Source organism: Triticum aestivum, chromosome 1A, assembly GCF_018294505.1.
Source record: "Triticum aestivum cultivar Chinese Spring chromosome 1A, IWGSC CS RefSeq v2.1, whole genome shotgun sequence".
NCBI classification, from domain to species: Eukaryota; Viridiplantae; Streptophyta; class Magnoliopsida; order Poales; family Poaceae; genus Triticum; species Triticum aestivum.
The window spans coordinates 260,442,651-260,461,749 of record NC_057794.1 but is presented as its reverse complement, the minus strand read 5'-3'; positions in this window follow the sequence as shown (position 1 = coordinate 260,461,749).

The following is a 19,099-nucleotide window of genomic DNA, read 5'->3' as shown; positions in this document are numbered from 1 at the left end:
AGGGATGGCCGGTGCGGCGGCGGACCGGCGGTGGGGAGTGGTTTCGGGGAGGGCGGGCCGGCCACGGGCGGCGGGGGCTGTCGGTTTGGCCGGTGGTGGCTGGCGGCTCAGGGGGGTGGAGTTTTATGATAAACTGGAGGCCCTTGATTTTGTATCCAACGGCTAGAAAATCTAATGACCAGAGATGAAAAAGTTAGTCGTTTGACGTGTAGCCTCACCCCGCACGTACACATGCACGCACGCAAGACACGCACGCATGTAGGCGTGCAACACTGACATGTACATACGCACGCATGCTGGCGTGTAACACTGACACGTACACATGCACTCACGAACACACGCACGTACGCACCCATGCATGCAACACTGAAACGTACCCTTGCACGCACGCAACACTCGCACGCCTGCATGCACACAGCACACGACGCAAGACACACGCTCAACCTATACGTGCATGCACCCTTTGTTAAGGACATGGATTGTTACGGGTATTAATCAATCTTATCTGTGATAAGCAGAACATTGATGTTTGCAGCGGTCTTTATGAATCACAACGTATCGAACGGGCTATCAACAGAGTAGGCCTATCTACATGAAAAAGATGACGTCACATCCAATAAACAATCACCGGTTTATGAAATGCCTGCTTCTGACCGCCCTGGACTGTCGGTGTACTAGAGTAGGGGTACCCTATTACCCCGAACTTGTGCACGGGCAGTTGCAGCGCCCCGCGGCAAGGCTTGCCGGGTGACTGCCAGGACCCTCCGTGGTTCCCTTAAAGACCATTCAAGAACAAAGTACTCAAATCAAGGCCCCGGCAAGAGGAACTTGCCGGGAAGGCCAACCAAGGCCCCGGCAAGAGGAGCTCGCCGGGAAGAGACGAGACCCCGGCAAGAGGAGCTTGCCAGGAAGGCCATTCAAGGCGTATCGAGAAAGCTTGCCGCGATGCGCCCCGCGTCCCGGCAAGAACCGGCGAGCGACAAGCTTCCAGACGCGACAAGATGACGGCCGCGGCAAGGAGTTTGCCGCGGGAAACCCCCACTTCGTGCCTGCGCTCCAGCACACCTGCTAACGTGTCGCTCTAGGGCCCTCCCAAGCACACGTGGCAGGAGGCCGTGCAGCTAGGGGTACGTGGTGGCAAGCAGAGATGAAGAGAAGCCCATCGTGGCAAACGGTGGCGCTCCTAACGGTCACCTTTTGCACTGTTTAGGAGACTCAGACAGGCATTTAATGCCCTTGTCCCCTGCCGTCAGAGTTAGGTAGGGCGCACTGTATCCACAGTAGCGGTAGCTGCACCTACCGCATCCTTTTCCATTTTTACCCTTCTTGTCTACGTTGCCCCCTGTCGGTGACCCCTTGACAGTATAAAAGGAGGCCCAAGCGCAACGTAGAAGGGGTGGGGAAGTTCAGAGGTCCGACCAGTTCGGCTCGTTCAACACCAGGAACACTCTCACGCTCAGTCTGGCAGCGTCCATCACTCCTGAGCAAGAATCCAATATACACAAACAAGCAGCAGTAGGGTTTTACGCATCCATGCGGCCCGAAGCTGGGTAAAATCGCCCGCGTGCACTGCCTCGATCCGCTCTTTGTGCGCTCTCCGCCTCCCACCGAACCGAAAGGGGCTCTGTCCCCATAGGTGTTGGCGGGAATCAGCATCGCCCCCGACATCTCTGGCGCGCCAGGTAGGGGGCGTCGAGATCGTGCGAACCCGATCCGGCGTGCACGCAAGCTAAATCTTCATCGTCTTCATCGACATGCCACCGAAGAAGAAGAATTCGGAAGCAGCTGTTCCGTCTGCGTCGCTTCCACCGCCTCCGGAGCAAACGGGTGGTGGAGTGGACGCTGGCGGAGGAATGGGCGTCGACGAGGGTGCCCACAGCGCTGCCAAGTCCAAGGACAAGGCGGCACAGACCTCGGCGTCCATGCGCGCACCGCGTCCCTCTCAAGAGGCGCGGGACCAGCAGCGTCATAGCGTTCGCAGCACCATACGTCCGCTGACCCAAGATCAAGCTGGTGGTTCGCGTGGCGTTCAAGACCAGCATGCACGCCAGCATGCTGGCCCCAGCGAGGTACGGTCGCCGGGACGGGACGCTGCTCCTTCTAACTTGGTTAGGAGTCCGAGCACGCCCCTCTCCTCGCACCGTTCACCTCTGCCGCCCACCACCCCAGCAGAAGCCTTGGCGCGGGCCCAGCTGCTCCTGGACTATCCTCCGACGGCGGACAAGACCGACGAATGGAGGGCCACTATCCAGAGCCTCATCGGCTTCGCCAACGGCGACACTACGCGGCAACCAAGCACCTCGTTGCCGCGGCAGGATAGCCGGACGCGAGCCGATGGCAACAAGACTGAGGGAGGTGCGACTTCCATGCACTCTCCACTACGAAGGCCAAAATCGCCGACTCGCCGGGTCCATCCCAACAGCGGCTCCACCGCGTCGTCGGACCCACGAGCTCGTCGCGACCAGCGCCAAGTTCTCCATGAACGACAACAAGAAGATGCTCGAACCCGCATCGAGCGCCAAAGAGAAGCGCGACGTCAATCCGACAAGCGCGCTGGGCTCCCTGCTGACATGCATGCGCCAGGGGAACCAGGCGATCTGCCGTACGCGGTAGGTTGTCCTGCGTTCACCCGTGAGCTGCGGCAAGTCTAGTGGCCCAGCACAAAGAATTTCAAGCCAAACGTGCCGGAGAAGTACGACGGCAAGACGCATCCGTCGGAGTTCCTCAGCATCTACACCATTGCGGTGCAGGCTGCCGGAGGGTGAGATGACAAGATCCTTGCCAACTACTTCCCGCTGGTGCTCAAGCCCAATGTCAGATCCTGGCTCATGCACTTGCCGGACAACTCCATATCCACCTGGGCTGATTTGTGCCACCAGTTTGTCGGCGCCTTTACAGGCGGCCACAAGCCACATGGACAAGAAAGCGATCTTCATCTGCTCGCCCAGAAGGAAGGAGAGCCGCTGCGTAAGTACATTCAAAGATTCAGCCGTGTACAGCACAACATCCCAGACGCCCACCCCGCCGCGATCATTAGCGCGTTCCATCAGAACGTGCGAAATCGAAGGATGAGGGAGGAGATGGCGATGTGTAAGATCAGAGACGTCAGCGAGCTTTACGCCCTGGCTGACAAGTGTGCACGCGCTGAAGAGGGGAGGAGGCTCCCTGGAGAGAGTACAGGAGCAGGAGGATCTGACAGTGAGGATGCCGCCCCGGCGAAGAAAGGCCGGCAGCGGAACTACAGAAGGAATAAGGGTAAGGAAGTGCTAGCTGTCGAGCAGACCGGCAACGGAGGGGGCGCCAAGGAAGCTAAGGCTGGCGGCTCCGACAAGGAGGCCCATCCCGTGGCGGCCGCCGACAGGCAGGACAGCTCCAGTAGGCAGTATTGCAAGATTCACCGCACCAAGGGTCATGATCTCTAGAACTGCAAAAAGGTCGAACAGCTTGCTGAGCAGCAGAAGGCTGAATACGAGCGACGCGACAAAGAGAAGGCCCAGGAAAGAACTGGTGAATCCGGCAAGAAACGCCCCGGCCGGGAGGACGCCGCGGCAAGGCCAAGCAGCGGCAAGGAGACAGACCTCCCCGCGGCTGCGACAAGGATGAAGATGACGACGATGACGAAGACGTGGATGATGATGAGGCCGATGAGCAGGAATTTCAGAAAGCCACAGAGGTCCTGTGCGTTGATGGTGGTGCCTCTCTGCATACTTCGCACCGCCAGCTCAAACAGTGGATGCGGGAAGTGAATGCAGCAGAGCCATCCATAGAGTCACGCAAGCCCCTGAAATGGTCCAGCACGCCTATCATCTTCGACATTGGGGATCACCCTGATCGCGTAACTGCGGTCGGGTGCTTGCCGATGTTGGTCTCACCAACTATCCGCAACCTCAAGGTCACAAAGATGCTAGTTGACGGCGGGGCTGGCTTGAATCTCATCTCCTCCGCGGTCCTTCACAAACTTCAGATCCCTGACAGCGAGCTCGAAGAGATCGGCACATTCCAAGGAATCAACCCGGGAAGGAGCAAGCCGAAAGGGAAGATCACGCTGCCGGTCACATTTGGCAGCGAGCTGAATTTCAGAACTGAGAGGGTCACATTTGACATTGCCGATTTTCCATTGCCCTACAATGGGATCCTTGGCCGTCCAGCGCTCGCCAAGTTTATGGCAGCCTCTCACTATGCATACAACGTGCTCAAAATGCCAGGCCTGATAAGTGTCATCTCTGTCCCCAGCGACAAGAAGGATGCCCTTATCTGCGCTGACAAGATCTACCGGGAAGCAACAGCCGCAGCTGATCACCACACACTTGCCGCTGAAGCTCCCGGGGGGAAGAAGAAGGCCAAGTCCGGCAAGAGCTCTGATGCCCACTCCGGCAAGCGCACCTCTTCAGAGTGCTGCGCTACCGTCGAGGACGCACCATCGAGCTCCACCGGCAAGTGCAAGAAGATGATGGCAGCTCCACCCGAGACCAAGAAGGTGTCCGCCAAGGAGGACGGCACTGGTGGTACCTTCACCATCAGTGCCACGCTTGACCCCAAATAGGAAAGCGTTCTCGTTGCTTTCCTGTGGGCGAATGTCGACGTGTTTGCATGGCAACCGTCTGATATTCCCGGTGTTCCCAGGAAAGTAATCGAGCGCCACCTTGCCGTCTGTCCTCATGCGCGGCCCATCAAGCAGAGAGTCAGAAAGCAAGCTGTGGAGCGCCAAGAGTTCATTGCAGAAGAGATCAGGAAATTGGAAGCAGCATGCCTTGTCAGAGGAGTGCTCCATCCCACGTGGTTAGCCAATCCTGTAGTCGTGCGCAAAGCGAACGGGAAATGGAGGCTTTGTATAGACTTCACTGATGTTAATAAAGCTTGTCCCAAAGATCCATTTCCCTTGCCGCGCATTGACCAGATTGTTGACTCCACAGCTGGATGTGATTTGCTTTCATTTCTTGATGCGTACTCAGGGTACCATCAAATCTTCATGGCAGAAGAAGATGAGGAGAAAACTGCATTTATCACCCCTTGTGGCACATACTGTTTTGTACGAATGCCCTTTGGGTTGAAGAATGCTGGTTCAACATTTGCAAGAGTAGTCCACGTCGCTTTTGAGCCACAGATACACAGAAATGTGGAAGCCTACATGGATGATATAGTGGTCAAGAGCAAGGACAAGGCTACCCTGATCCAAGATTTAGAAGAAACTTTTGCAAATCTACGCAAGATCAACCTCAAGCTCAACCCCGAGAAGTGCGTGTTTGGAGTCCCTTCCGGCAAGCTTCTCGGGTTCTTTGTATCTCAGCGGGGAATTGAAGCCAACCCCGACAAGATTAAGGCCATCGAGTAGATTGAAGCACCGAAGCGCGTCAAGGATGTGTGAAGCCTTGCCGGTTGCATGGCTGCTCTCAGCAGGTTTATCTCTAAGTCTGCTGAGCGCGCCCTGCCATTTTTCAAAATATTGAAAAAGGCAGGTCCAATGAAATGGACTCCGGAAGCGGAGGCTGCGCTGCAGGACTTGAAGAGGTACCTGTCCTCCACTCCAATACTTGTCGCACCTAAGCCACAAGAGAAGTTGCTGCTGTACCTAGAGGCAACCAATCAAGTGGTTAGTGCTGCGTTAGTAGCGGAGAGGGAGGCGGACGATGAGCCGGCAACCGCAGCAAGTGAATCCAGCGACAAGCAGGGGGCTTCTCCAACAAGCTCTGGTCCGGCAAGCTCTGGTCCCGACGAAGATGAATCTGCGCAGATGTGCAAGGACGTGCAGAAGAAGATGGTGCAGCGCCCAGTTTACTTTGTCAGCTCCCTTCTCCAGGGGGCTAGGTCGAGGTACTCTGGTGTGCAAAAATTGCTTTTCGGCCTTCTCATGGCCTCGAGAAAGCTGCACCATTACTTCCAGGCACACGAGATCACAGTCGTCACTCACTTTCCACTGAAAAGGATACTGCAGAATCCAGAAGCAACAGGCAGGATTGTCGAGTGGGCCTTGGAACTGTCAAGCTTTGGCCTCAAGTTTGAGAGCACTGCAACTATCCAAAGCAGGGCATTGGCAGAGTTCATAGCAGAGTGGACGCCAACTCCAGATGAAGAAATTCCAGAGACGAGCATCCCCGTCAAGGAGACAAGCAAAGAGTGGCTGATGTACTTTGATGGTGCCTTCTCGCTGCAAGGCGCCGGTGCTGGCGTGCTGCTTATCGCACCCACCGGAGAGCACCTCAAATACATAGTCCAGATACACTTTCCCAAAGAGCAAGCAACCAACAATACTGCAGAGTATGAAGGATTGCTTGCCGGTCTCAGAATAGCAGCCGACCTTGGGATCAAGAAGCTCATTATCAGGGGTGACTCGCAGCTTGTCGTCCGCCAAGTGAACAAGAACTACCAGAGCCCGTTGATGGAAGCATATGTTGATGAAGTGAGGAAGCTAGAAGAGCGCTTTGACGGCCTGCAAATGGAGCATATCCCAAGAGCTCAGAATGACATTGCTGATGGCCTGTCAAAATGTGTTGCACTAAAGTTGCCTGTGGAACCAGGGATCTTTGTGCTCAAGCTGACTCGACCTTCCGTGACACCATCAACTGGACAGAATAAGAAGAGGAAGTTGGTTTCTGGTGACTACTTTCCGGCAGAGCACCCCGAAGCCGCCGCCAAGAAAGTCCCCAGGATCAACACCAACGATGCTGAGGGGCAGTCTGCTCCGGCAAACCTTATGGTTTGTTCCGTCGAAGCAAACGCTCCCGACAAGTTTTGCTCCGGCAAGCTTGCCGGGGAATATCACGCTCCGGCAGAACCACAGGTTCTTGCCGTAGAAGCGGATGTTCCCGCAGCAACAGATATGCCTTTAGTCCTTGTTGTCGAGCCGCAAGCTCCAGCATGGGCGCAGCAGATTGTCCATTTCCTCCAGACAGGAGAGCTTCCCGAAGAGCAAGAAGAAGCTGAAAAAGTAGCCCGGCAGTCAAGTATGTACAAGTTTGTCGACGGCACACTGTACAGAATAAGACTCAACGGTGTGAAATTGAAGTGCATTCGCCGGGAAGATGGGCAACAGCTGTTGGCAGAGATACATGGAGGCATATGTGGTCACCACATTGGCGCAAGAGCACTTGTCGGCAAAGCATTCCGACAAGGCTTCTTCTGGCCGACAGCCCTCCAGGATGCAACTGCACAAGTAACCAAGTGTGAAGCGTGCCAGTTCCATTCCAAACAGATACACCAGCCAGCTCAAGCTCTCCAGACGATCCCTTTATCCTGGCCATTTTCGGTCTGGGGGCTCGACATCCTCGGCCCCTTCCCCCGAGCTGTCGAGGGCTTTGAGTTCTTGTACGTTGCAATCGACAAGTTCACAAAGTGGCCGGAAGTGGAACCTTTGAGGAAGGTGACAGCACAGTCAGCAGTCAAGTTCTTCAGGTCGATTGTTTGCCTTTTCGGGATCCCGAACAGGATCATCACCGACAACGGCATGCAATTTACGAGCCGCACCTTCATGCAGTACGTCCAAGATCTTGGCGCCAAGGTCTGCTTCGCTTCTGTTGCTCATCCGAGAAGCAACGGTCAAGCGGAGAGGGCAAACGCTGAAGTGCTGCGAGGCCTCAAGACCAGTACTTTCGACAGGCTGCACAAGTGCGGAAGAAACTGGATCGAGGAGCTGCCGGTGGTTCTTTGGTCGATCAGGACGACGCCAAATCGAGCCACTGGCCAGACACCCTTCGCTCTAGTCTATGGAGCGGAGGCAGTTCTCCCCACGGAACTCGTATACGGGTCACCTCGAGTGCTCGCTTATGATGAGCTCGAGCAAGAGCAGCTGCGGCAAGATGACGCGCTGCTCCTTGAGGAAGACCGTCTCCAGGCTGCTGTGCGAGCCGCTCGCTACCAGCAAGCTCTGCGCCGCTACCATAGCCGCAGAGTCAATGCCAGGAGTCTCGAGGAAGGCGACCTTGTTCTTCGGCGCGTTCAGTCGGCCAAGAATTCCAACAAGTTGACGCTGAGGTGGGAAGGCCCTTATCGGGTGAAACGGGTCACTAGGCCCGGCGCTGTCCGCCTTGAGACCGAAGATGGCATTCCGGTGAGCAACTCCTGGAACATTGAGCATCTTCGTAAGTTTTACCCATAAGGCGCGGTTGTCGGACCCTGTCCGGCAACCACCTTTCTGCACAAGTCTTGCCGCTGTTGCATGTAATCCTTTGTACAGAGCCGGGCGCAGACCCCGTGCACTAGTAAAGTTCATGTGCCCCGCACATCTTGTCAGTTTCCTTATGCTATGATCCTTTTTCGCATATATTATCTGACACTTTGTGCAGCACCAGACCCCGGTAAGAGATAACGAGCCCAAGGCTCCATATCATTGCTTTATTTCTCTGTCTCTTTCTCAAAAGAAGGAAGGTTCCCTCGCCCACAAGGTTTACCAGGGGGGGGGGGGAGGAGAAGATAATGGTGTGGACCAGGCCATTAAAAAAAAGTTTCTCCTTGCCGGGAAGCAGACGACAGAAAAGCTAAGTTGCTAAAGCTTGAGCAATCAGTTTTTGAGTTATTTTCCTTGAACGACCGTGCTTTGTATGGAAAACCTGTGCGCGGAGGAACCAATTCACAGCTAGCTGCGCCCTTACTTTGTTTCGAGTCCGCTCAACAACTTAAGTGAGCTGCTAGCGCCCTTACTTTGCTTCGAGTCCGCTCAGCAACTTAAGTGAGCCGCTAGCGCCCTTACTTTGTTTCGAGTCCGCTCAACAACTTAAGTGAGCTGCAACTAGTTGCGACAAGGTTGCTTGTCGGTAGCGACCCCGCCAGCAGGCTGCTGAAGTTCCGCACTCGGCGCTCGCGGCAAGAGTGCCTGCACCGGCAAGTTTCCCTAGAAAGCGTAGGGCAGGACCATACAAAGCCAAGAGTCGAGTAAAGGAAGTAACACAGATATTTGTTGCCTATGATAGAGTTATGTTACAAAAATAACTTGTCGCGCCTCTAATAAAGTGTTCCCATGACATGACTGGCAGCGACAAGAAAAGAAGAAAACGGACGGCCTAATCTACGCGACCGCCGCCAACCGTTTTGACCTCGTTCACCCTATCGACGATGGGTGCGACGAGGGCCTTAAGTGCGTCAAGATCAGCGTCCGCCGGCAGCTTCCTGAGGACATTGGTGAGGTTGAGGCCCGGATTGCGGAAGGCCACCTTCACCAGCACCTTCTCCAGAACTCCGGCACAAATCGAGCGTGACTCGTCGGCCAACTGCTTTGGGATCCGTTCCCGGAGCTGCTGGAGCGCCGCCGCCACGCCTTTGAAGAACAAAGTGAGCTTGGCGCTGGGTTGGAGGTTCTCATTGGAGGAGTACCCGAAGCCTTCCACCCCCAACTGCACCAGCTCCTCTTCGATGACTGCAGCAATGTCCATGAGGCCCTCCGTCCAGAGCTCCACAGTATCTCTGAGAAGATTCTGGGTTTCGGCGGCCCTCGCAAGCAGCGCCTCGTTGGCCTCGATGTCCTTCTTCAAGTCTGCCTCCCGTTTCCTGGCGCTGTCCAACGTCTCCGTCAAGGTGGCCAGCTTCAGCGTCAGATCAGCATTGGAATCCTTGGCGGTGCTCAATTCCTTGCCCCTCTCGGCGAGTCGGCCCTTCAGCTCACCGTGGGCAAGGGCGTCCTTCTCGCGCTCTAGCTTGAGGGCGGCAAGCTCTTCGCCACCAACCTTCAAATCAGTTTCTAGCTGCGCCACCTTTGCCTCCAATTCTTTCTTGGCGGCCTCGGCAGTCGCAGCCGTATCCTTTGCCTCTTGGAGCGTCTCGCGAAGTGCCCATTCGCGCGTGGCAAGCTCCTCTTCGTGGCTGTCGAGGTTCACTTTCCACTGAGTTAGCTCGCCTTCTCACGCGTACAACTTCTCGCCGGTGAGCCGCTGCTGCTCTTCAGCTTCGGCCTTCTCGAGGAGGAAGGCCTTCCGTTCCTCGGCAAGCTGCTCCCGCTCCTCCGCCAAGGCCCAGAGAGTTTCTTGACGAAGACCCCGGAGCTCCTCCGCACGCTTCTCTATGTCCACGCTCGCCCTCGCGACAAGCGCTTCCCGGGACTCCAACTTGACCTGGCGGGCGCGGTAGAGCGCCAGCAGCCTCCGTAGCAACCGCTCCTCCTCAGGCTCGCCGCTGCTGCTTCTCGGTGAGTCGACGATCGACAACCCGGCGGAGGCAAGCACCTCCCCATCCAGAGCTTCTCCTTCCACCGGCACCCTGGAGCTCGACGTCCAGGGGAGCTTGATGAAGATGCCCTCGCCAGCCTTCAGATAAGCGCCGGACTGGGGCTCCTCGGAGCCTGACGCTGCGGCAGCGGCGGAGGGATCGGCGGTCGGTGCAGCGCCCGACGCTCCTGCGGCCTCAGGGCCGTCAGTGCGATCGCCAGATCCCCCGCCAGCTTCTTCGGCAGCAGTCTTGGCGGCCTCTTCGCCAGCGGGCGCGTTAGCGCCGGCTCCTTCTTCGGTGGCCGCGGCATCATCAGTATTGCCGCGCGCGTCTTCCTCGCCGCCTGCCTCGGTCTCCATCGGATCCGTGGAGGGTGGGTCTGACGACCAAAGAAGAAGGAGAAATCAAACAAGTGTTCGAGAAGAGAAATCAGCAGAAGACTATAAGGAAAGTTTCGGGCAAGAAGGACTACCTGTGCTAGGATCTGCCGTCGTGGCCTCCACCACCGGCGGATCGTTAGCGCTGTCCCTTGCCGGAGACTCCTCCCTTGCCGGAGACTCCTCCCTTACCGGAGGACGCTCCCTTGCCGGGGAGTCCGCCCTTGGCGGCGTAGTCGAAGCAGACGACGAGTCGGAGGAGATAACCACGCCCTCCTGATGAAGCTGTTCTGCTCCTGCACAAGCAAAACAGAGATCGGATGTCAACAAAGGAAAAGAGTAACCACGCGCACCCAGAAGCAGAAAGTAAACCATATGCTTACGCTGGGGGCTGCGCTGGGGGCTGCTCTGTGAAGTGATGGCCGGGTCCGGCAAGGTAGTCTCGGGCGCGCCTCCTGTCGTCACAGTGGGCTCGTCCTCGATGACCACCACCTGAGCCTTGGCCCTCTTCGCCGCCCTTTGGGCCAGAGTCCTGAAAAGGAGAGCCCAGGGTGAATCAGATCCGATGCAAGACAAGATCAGCAAGTTGAAGAACTACAAGAACAAGCAAGGGAATCTTACTCTTCTTCCTCTTCCTCATCGGAGCTGAGCGCGGAGAAGTCGAAGTTCGGCCCACCTCCGGCGCAACGAGGTGGAGGGGTGGGATCCCTTGGCCGCTTGGCGGGGACTGCGGCGCCAGCCCGAGACGACCCCGCCCCAGTTGCCACTGCGGCAGGAGGCGCCCCCGCGGCGACCGTACTTGCCGCGGTGGAGCGCGTCGTGCGACGCTGCGGCTGTTGACCAGCTTGCCGCCCTGCTGCGTCCCCGATCCTGCTGAGGCGCCTTCTTGGCTGCACTGGGGGCTGCGTTCCGGGTCCTGCTCCCGGCAAGCTCCCCAGAGGTGGTGGGCCGCTCGTACCCTCGGCGGGCTCGTTCGACTCGGCGTCGGGCGCGGCGAGCTCTTCTTCCTCTTCGGGCTGCTCCTGATCGGCAATGCTCATCGCCAACGCCGCGTCCGCTTCCTCCACGGTGAACCCGAATTCACCCGCGGCCGCGGCTGCCGCCGCCTCCTCCACCCTGGTGGCGATGCGCTCCATCTCTTGCTCAGTGGTGTCGCGGGTGAGGAGCTTCTTCTCGTCAGCATTGACCGCTACCTCCACTAGGCTGTCAAAGAACTGCTGCACGACGTCGCCGGCGGGCTCTTGCCAAGTTGGAGCGATCTCGTGCGAGTCACACAACAGCATCATTGCACAGATGCGGTCGCGCGAGGAGTTGTTGCATAGAGGAACTACGCCTGCCGGCAACCTGAACCACTCGGGATGCTGTGGGTCATGCTTGAATATCTCCTTAAGCATCCCGTCCAACTCTATGGCGGTGAAATTGAAGCTGAGGCCTGGACGCAAGCTCATTATATTTGCCGGGCCTCCAAATTCCCAGGCAGGTCTCCCCCTCGCCTGCAGAGGGGCGATGCGCCGGCGAAGGAAATCTGCGCCGACAGCTCCTACAGTCAGCCCGGCAAGCCTAAGACGCAAGATCCGAGTGGTGGCGATCGTCAGCTTGTCGTCGTCCGCGAACAGGGCGCTCCAGTCATTGCCACGCACTGCTGGGGCTTGGCGCAGGGCGGTGAACGGCTGCGGGCTCTCTTCTACAACCCAGCACCAATCTGCTCTCCACTCGTCGCACTTGCTGCGAAGCACCCCCTCCAGATAGGTCTCCTTCTTGCCGGCCCGTGAGATCCAGGCGATCCTGCCGGCAAGAGGTTCTCCTCTCTCGACACGAGGCATAAAGAAATGGTGGAAGAGAGCTACGTTGGGGTGGACTCCGACAAAGTTTTCGCATAGATGGGTGAAAATTGCCATGGTCAGAACAGCGTTGGGGGTGAAATCAAGGAGGTGGAGTCCGCAGGTGTTCATGATATCACAGAAGAAATCAGAGAATGGCGGGCAGAGCCCGCAGTAGAAGAACACGGCGAAGAAAGGATACCTGTCAGCTGGAGCTGCTTGCGAGGCGACGGCGGAGAGTACCTTTGTGCGTGGATGCGCCCGCGTCTCCGTCGACCAGAAGAGATAGTACCACTCCCTCAGCTCCTCCACGGAGAGCTCGGGGGGGAAAGTGGCCCGCTCCTTCCGCAGCGCCTCAAGCCGTTGCGCTTCGGTCGACTTCACAGCTTTCGCGGTCGCGGCCTTCGTGGCCTTCCCCTTCCCAGGCTTTGGAGGCATGGCGGAGGCGGTGGGGGAGATCGACGGCGCTGGTGGTCGCGGCGGTGACGGGAGCGGAGCGCTGCTCTCTTTCGACTTTGGAAGCGGAGGAGGGCGGCGAAGGTTTCTGAGATTGCAACAGCGAATGGCGAAGATGGAGGAAATGCCCCTATTTCCCCTGCTTATAAAGAGGGACGGGGCGGACGTTTCGGCCTTCCAAGAGAACAAACTCCCACGATCTCTCCCACGATGCCGCGTTTGACGCGTGCCGTTCTGGGCGTGCGCGGTGGGAGCGGAGTTAGATTCTGCGTGACCTAGGCCGCGCATGCCCGTGCACTGTTTTGGGCCTGGCCCAACAGCGCTCGGCACCATGTATGGCCCAGGCCCGGGGGCTCTTGTCGGTGTACTAGAGTAGGGGTACCCTATTACCCTGAACTCGTGCACGGGCAGTTGCAGCGCCCCGCGGCAAGGCTTGCCGGGTGACCGCCAGGACCCTCCGTGGTTCCCTTGAAGACCATTCAAAAACAAAGTACTCAAATCAAGGCCCCGGCAAGAGGAGCTTGCCGGGAAGGCCAACCAAGGCCCCGGCAAGAGGAGCTCGCCGGGAAGAGACGAGACCCCGGCAAGAGGAGCTTGCCGGGAAGGCCATTCAAGGCATATCGAGAAAGCTTGCCGCGACGCGCCCCGCGTCCCGGCAAGAACCGGCGAGCGACAAGCTTCCGGACGCGACAAGACGATGGCCGCGGCAAGGAGTTTGCCGCGGGAAACCCCCACTTCGTGCCTGCGCTCCAGCACACCTGCTAACGTGTCGCTCTAGGGCTCTCCCAAGCACACGTGGCAGGAGGCCGTGCAGCTAGGGGTACGTGGTGGCAAGCAGAGATGAAGAGAAGCCCATCGTGGCAAACGGTGGCGCTCCTAACGGTCACCTTTTGCACTGTTTAGGAGACTCAGACAGGCATTTAATGCCCTTGTCCCCTGCCGTCAGAGTTAGGTAGGGCGCACTGTATCCACAGTAGCGGTAGCTGCACCTACCGCATCCTTTTCCATTTTTACCCTTCTTGTCTACGTTGCCCCCTGTCGGTGACCCCTTGACAGTATAAAAGGAGGCCCAAGCGCAACGTAGAAGGGGTGGGGAAGTTCAGAGGTCCGACCAGTTCGGCTCGTTCAACACCAGGAACACTCTCACGCTCAGTCTGGCAGCGTCCATCGCTCCTGAGCAAGAATCCAATATACACAAACAAGCAGCAGTAGGGTTTTACGCATCCGTGCGTCCCGAAGCTGGGTAAAATCGCCCGCGTGCACTGCCTCGATCCGCTCTTTGTGCGCTCTCGGCCTCCCACCGAACCGAAAGGGGCCCTGTCCCCATAGGTGTTGGCGGGAATCAGCATCGCCCCCGACATGGACCACCAAAGGTTCGTCTGCTGTGCGCTACCTGCGTTGGGTCACTGACATGCAGGCCATGCACCCAAAGATCCCACACGCCAGTGGAAGAACGGCGCGGTGTCCTAGGTCAGAGTCGAGGGCGCCACTCGTGGCACGCCCGGCTGAACACGCCTCCGTGCTGCATTCAAACGCCTCCATGAAACCCGCCCGTGTGGAAGCCGAGAAACCCACTCTGGACACACGTCCGTTCATGATCGGGCCGGCGTTAAACGCAATGCCAGACGAGCTCCTCCCGTCTGCCGTCTATTTAATCTCCTATTTAAACGAGGCCAAACACCGGCCAAGAATCACACACCTCCGCCGCTCCCCTATCACCTCCACCATTTTGTCCACTCTTACAATGGCTTGCGAAGAGTAGTTATTCCACATCCAAGCCGGCTGGGTAGCCCGCCGGATACGAGCTATGCAGCTCGCTGATCCACCTCCCACCCCTCGCCTGACGGAGCCAGTTGCCGCCCCAAGCCGGCGCGCGGTTCAGCAACTCGCCGCTCTAGGCCAGCTCGACGAGGAGCGGCGCACGGGCATCGTTGCTGCCGTCCACGCCGCCGCCTCGTAGCACGTCTCCCATTTCTGTGGCCGAGACTCCCATGCCGGCGGCCGCGCCATGCAAGCAGTGACAGAAGCCGGGTGCGCGGAGAGCGGCGAGTCGGTGGCCAGCGTCTCCGCGTCCGCCGCCATCATCGAGGAGAAGTAGAACACGGGAGGCCGCCGCCGCTTGGGTCCCATGAAGGCCACCGCGGAGGCGACGCCGACATACACAGCAGGTGTCTTGCCGGATCCTTTTGTTGCGAGGACCTTCGTCAACCCCGCATGGGCTCCACAGAAGAGGGGAATGTTAGGATGAACTCGAGCCAGTGCCGGCCATGGTGAAGTAGTGGCCGGTGATGAACTCGAACCGGTGCCGGCCACCATCATCTTCGGCACCAGCCAATGATGTCAGTTGGGCAGTGGGGAAGCGAGCCGTCCTTTGCGCTGAAGCATATACCTCTGGGGCTCCCGGCAGTCCAGTGATCGTGCTGCCGGACATGAGGAACACAAATCGATCGGCGGGCAACCATTTAGGTCAGGTATTATATACCTGTGCTGTCCAGAACTAGCACCGCGTAGTTCATTTGAATGTAATGAAATCTGTCATGTTTGTATGAAAATCCGGTATTTTATATGATTTCCATTGTTGTTTATATGAAATATCAGTTTGTCTACGTGTTTGCGTGAATTTCGTCCGGTTGGTTGAGTTGCTGTCATAATGTGTGCGGCTACGGTTGGATGGCGTAATTTGCGAGTCGCCGGTCCGTCTATGGGTGGCTCGGGCGGCGTTGTGGGACAAAAAACACAGCTCGTGCAAGCTCGTCTCCAACGTGCGCGCTGGAGGATGAATGATAGCATGAGCACCCGAGCCATTCCTCGTTCATCGGTGGCAAAGGCACTGGTGGACAAAAGGGTCACCAATATTTTGGCTACCCCGGGCAAGATCCAAACAGCCCCTCCCAAGAGATTCAAATCCCTCGTTCACTGTGGAATTTTGCCATGTGTTGTTTTCATGGAGTAGCAAGATGCCCGTGCATTGCACGGAACATCAAGATGCATTTTTTTACAAACTCCCGCATACATGCAAGGGACAATTAATGTCCTCCTTTGCTAGTACCACAAGGCAAACACCATTAATATTGCATCGATTAGTGTTAGTGGCCTTGTATATCTGCAAATTGTAATTTTGATAGTGGCCCCTTGTATATAAAAATGGAGGGAGAAAGATGAGAGATAAGGTGAGGAGGAGTGGGGCGTGGTGGTGACTGGTGGTTGGACTGGGCGGAGGCATGGGGATGGACAGCGCATTATGTCTAGGTTTGTATCTCTCTCACACACACCCACATAGGTGGGGGGGCGTGCACGAAGAGAAGAGGTGCACGCACGACGCACGTACTCCCGTCTCTTTCCCAACCACACCCACGCGGGTACACGGTGGAGCTCATTTCTGTATGAAAAAGGCAGCCCACGTGGTAATTTGGCACGTGTACTGGTTGTCCACTTGGTGGAGGGAGGATCGTCTACCACGGGTGAACAAACAAATTGCGACTTGACGCATTATGTTAAATTAAAAAAAGAGGCAAACCCTGTGGGGCCTACCTTAGAGGCAAGGCTCTATACACTGGAGTACTTTTGATGTGTCACGTCAACTCGCAAAACGAGGAGAAGCTTGCTTAGTACGCCGTCTCCCCCGCCCACGGGCGCGGTGGCTCGCAGGATGAGGTGAAGCTTGCTTACGAGTAGTAGTAGTAGTAGTAGTAGTAGTAGTAGTAGTAGTAGTAGTAGTAGTAGTAGTAGTAGTAGTAGTAGTAGTAGTAGTAGTACTGTACGCCTTTACGCCCGCTCCCTTGCCCACGCGCGCGGTGGCTCGCAGCACGAGGAGAAAATTTTACTACTCCCTCCGTTTACTCCTCATCCCTACTACATACTTTGGTTAGTACTCCCTCCATTTACTTATACAAGGCCACTATAAAAAATACATCTCCATCTATACAAGGCCAAAAATAGTAATCGAGACAAAAGTTACTACTCCCTCCTTTCCAGTTTATGGCTCAATTTCAAAATCTCTCCAACCAAGGTAGACGGTGAGTGGTCGAATTAATTTTGTAGTTTGCACAAGTAGTTAGTACGCTCGTTTTTCTCAAGAAGTTATGTTTACCGAGGCATTAATTAGAACGAATGCATGAATGACCACTAGATTTCCATGAACTTGTACATGCATTGGTTAGTTTCCTCTTGACACTGCTTGCGTCGAGTGATCTAACGCACCTCGAAATCCAACATGTAATGGTACTACTACTAGTATAGTAGAATTGAGACTTATCAAATGGAAAAACGAATGGTTTTTAGATGAGCCCTATAAACCCTAGTGGGTACATACTCCGTAAAAACAGATTTTTCCAAAACTAAGTCGCTCCCTTTCAAGAATTATGTAGTATGCTCCTCCGCCGACGCTTCCTTTCATGAATTTTGTACTTCCTATCGCCGACATGTGGGACATATAGCAACCGGGTCGACATGTCAAGCACCAAATAATAGTGCAGAACAGTAGGGGGACGCACCCCACTCGTACCAGCCTAGTAGTAGTAATGAGCAATGAGACGTCAAATCACAATGCCGCACCTTCCCAGACGGACGAAGCAACCATTATTTCACACTTTAGTTCACCATCATCTCAAACCACATATTATTGCTTCTGCCTCAAGAGGGACACGCGCATCGCCTTGGTACATCATGACACGTGGGACCGCATGACAGGCCATGCTCCCCCGCTGATCGCTCGGTAAAATCACCTCATTTTTACTATACTTCCTCCGTATCGGTTTACTACATGGCATGCACGTCGTTCTAGGTTGAGAATTTAACTGGCTATATATGTGATGAACAGTACTCTAGCCTTTTTAAAAATGTATACTTTTGTACAGTAGTACTATCGATGGATTGCGCCATGGAGCAAAAATTGAAATTAAAAAAAGGTGGTACATATAGAGAGCACTCGTCGCCAAATTATGCATATAGTACTATTAAAAAAGTTAGTACGTGCTTAATTGGGGTGCTAAATTCTATTAAAGAAATACTAGTAGTATGTACATACTAAAGAGTTAAAGTAACAAGAAGAAACATAACATAGTTCTGCTGGGGGCTCAGCACAACACACCCCTCAAATTAAACTAAGCACACCTGAAATTAATCTATGCAACTAATCTGGTAGACACTGCATTAGAAGTTTAGAACCACCATGAGCAACGACACTGCCACCTTACTCGGAGTCCTCGTCCATGTCCTCGACTTCGTCCTTGTCCCTCTTCCTCTTGGGCGATACTTCTTTGCTTGAATCGCACACTTGGTTGTTGCTCTTCATCCAACCCTTGTAGATATTGAAACAAAGGTAGCCATCCATTGCAACGTAGTGGATGTGGTCTATATCTAGTACATTTCACTGCCATGCATGACGATGAAACGTGTAATGAGGTTTCTCCAGTTTATGGTACGAAGGATGAACCATGGCTCCTGCCAGAGCCAGCATTGAAGGCTGACGAGAGGGCACCAACCGATTCTTCTGGAGGTCGAAGGGGTTGCCTACAACGAGGCCTATCCGACCCAGGGCTTCTTTGTCGTTCTTAAAGTCTACAGTAACGAATTTCACTATTTTGTCCTTGAGGAAGTTCTTAAAATCCTGACACTCAACGTCGGCATGGCATATGTGGTAGACCAAGCCAACATTATGTACGCAAACCTGGATCACGGCGGACTTCTTCCTCTCTTTGTCCTTTAGATCCTTCTCTCGTCCTAGGATTGTGGTGTACTCAACATCTAGCCCAGCGACCCACTCATCATCTGAGTTTTCGAACATGCGTCTAAAGCGAGAAAGGCATCCTTTCACCGTCGCAGAAGAACGGGTGTAGATGACACCGAACTCATCGCTGGTGATGGTTCTAACCTTGTACTCACCGCTGATCGTGGAGATTTGGGACGCCATGGATTTGGGAGGAGGGTTAGGATTAGTGAAACTGCCATAATGTGAATGGACGGGACGACTAGGAGTGAACCGCCATAGTATTGAAGGACGTGCGGGGACGAGTAGGAGCGAACTGCCAGCGTGCGAACGGCAGGGTAGTGGCTTTCCATTCTCCCATGATACGGGCTTCCGAGAGCCCTTGGATATGAGATCGAACGGTTGCATGGCGTGATTCTAGACCTATGGGTGAATATCCTATCCTGGAGGGTTATTCTGCAAATTTTCAGCAACTTAGCATGCGACCGTTTGATCTCAGATCCAAGGGCTGCCAGCAGCCTGTATCATGGTCGCGCCTACCACGACCGTCGCGTCGCTCGCGCAGTTGCGCCCTTGGAGATTTAACATGGTGCGTCAGGCTATCTGAT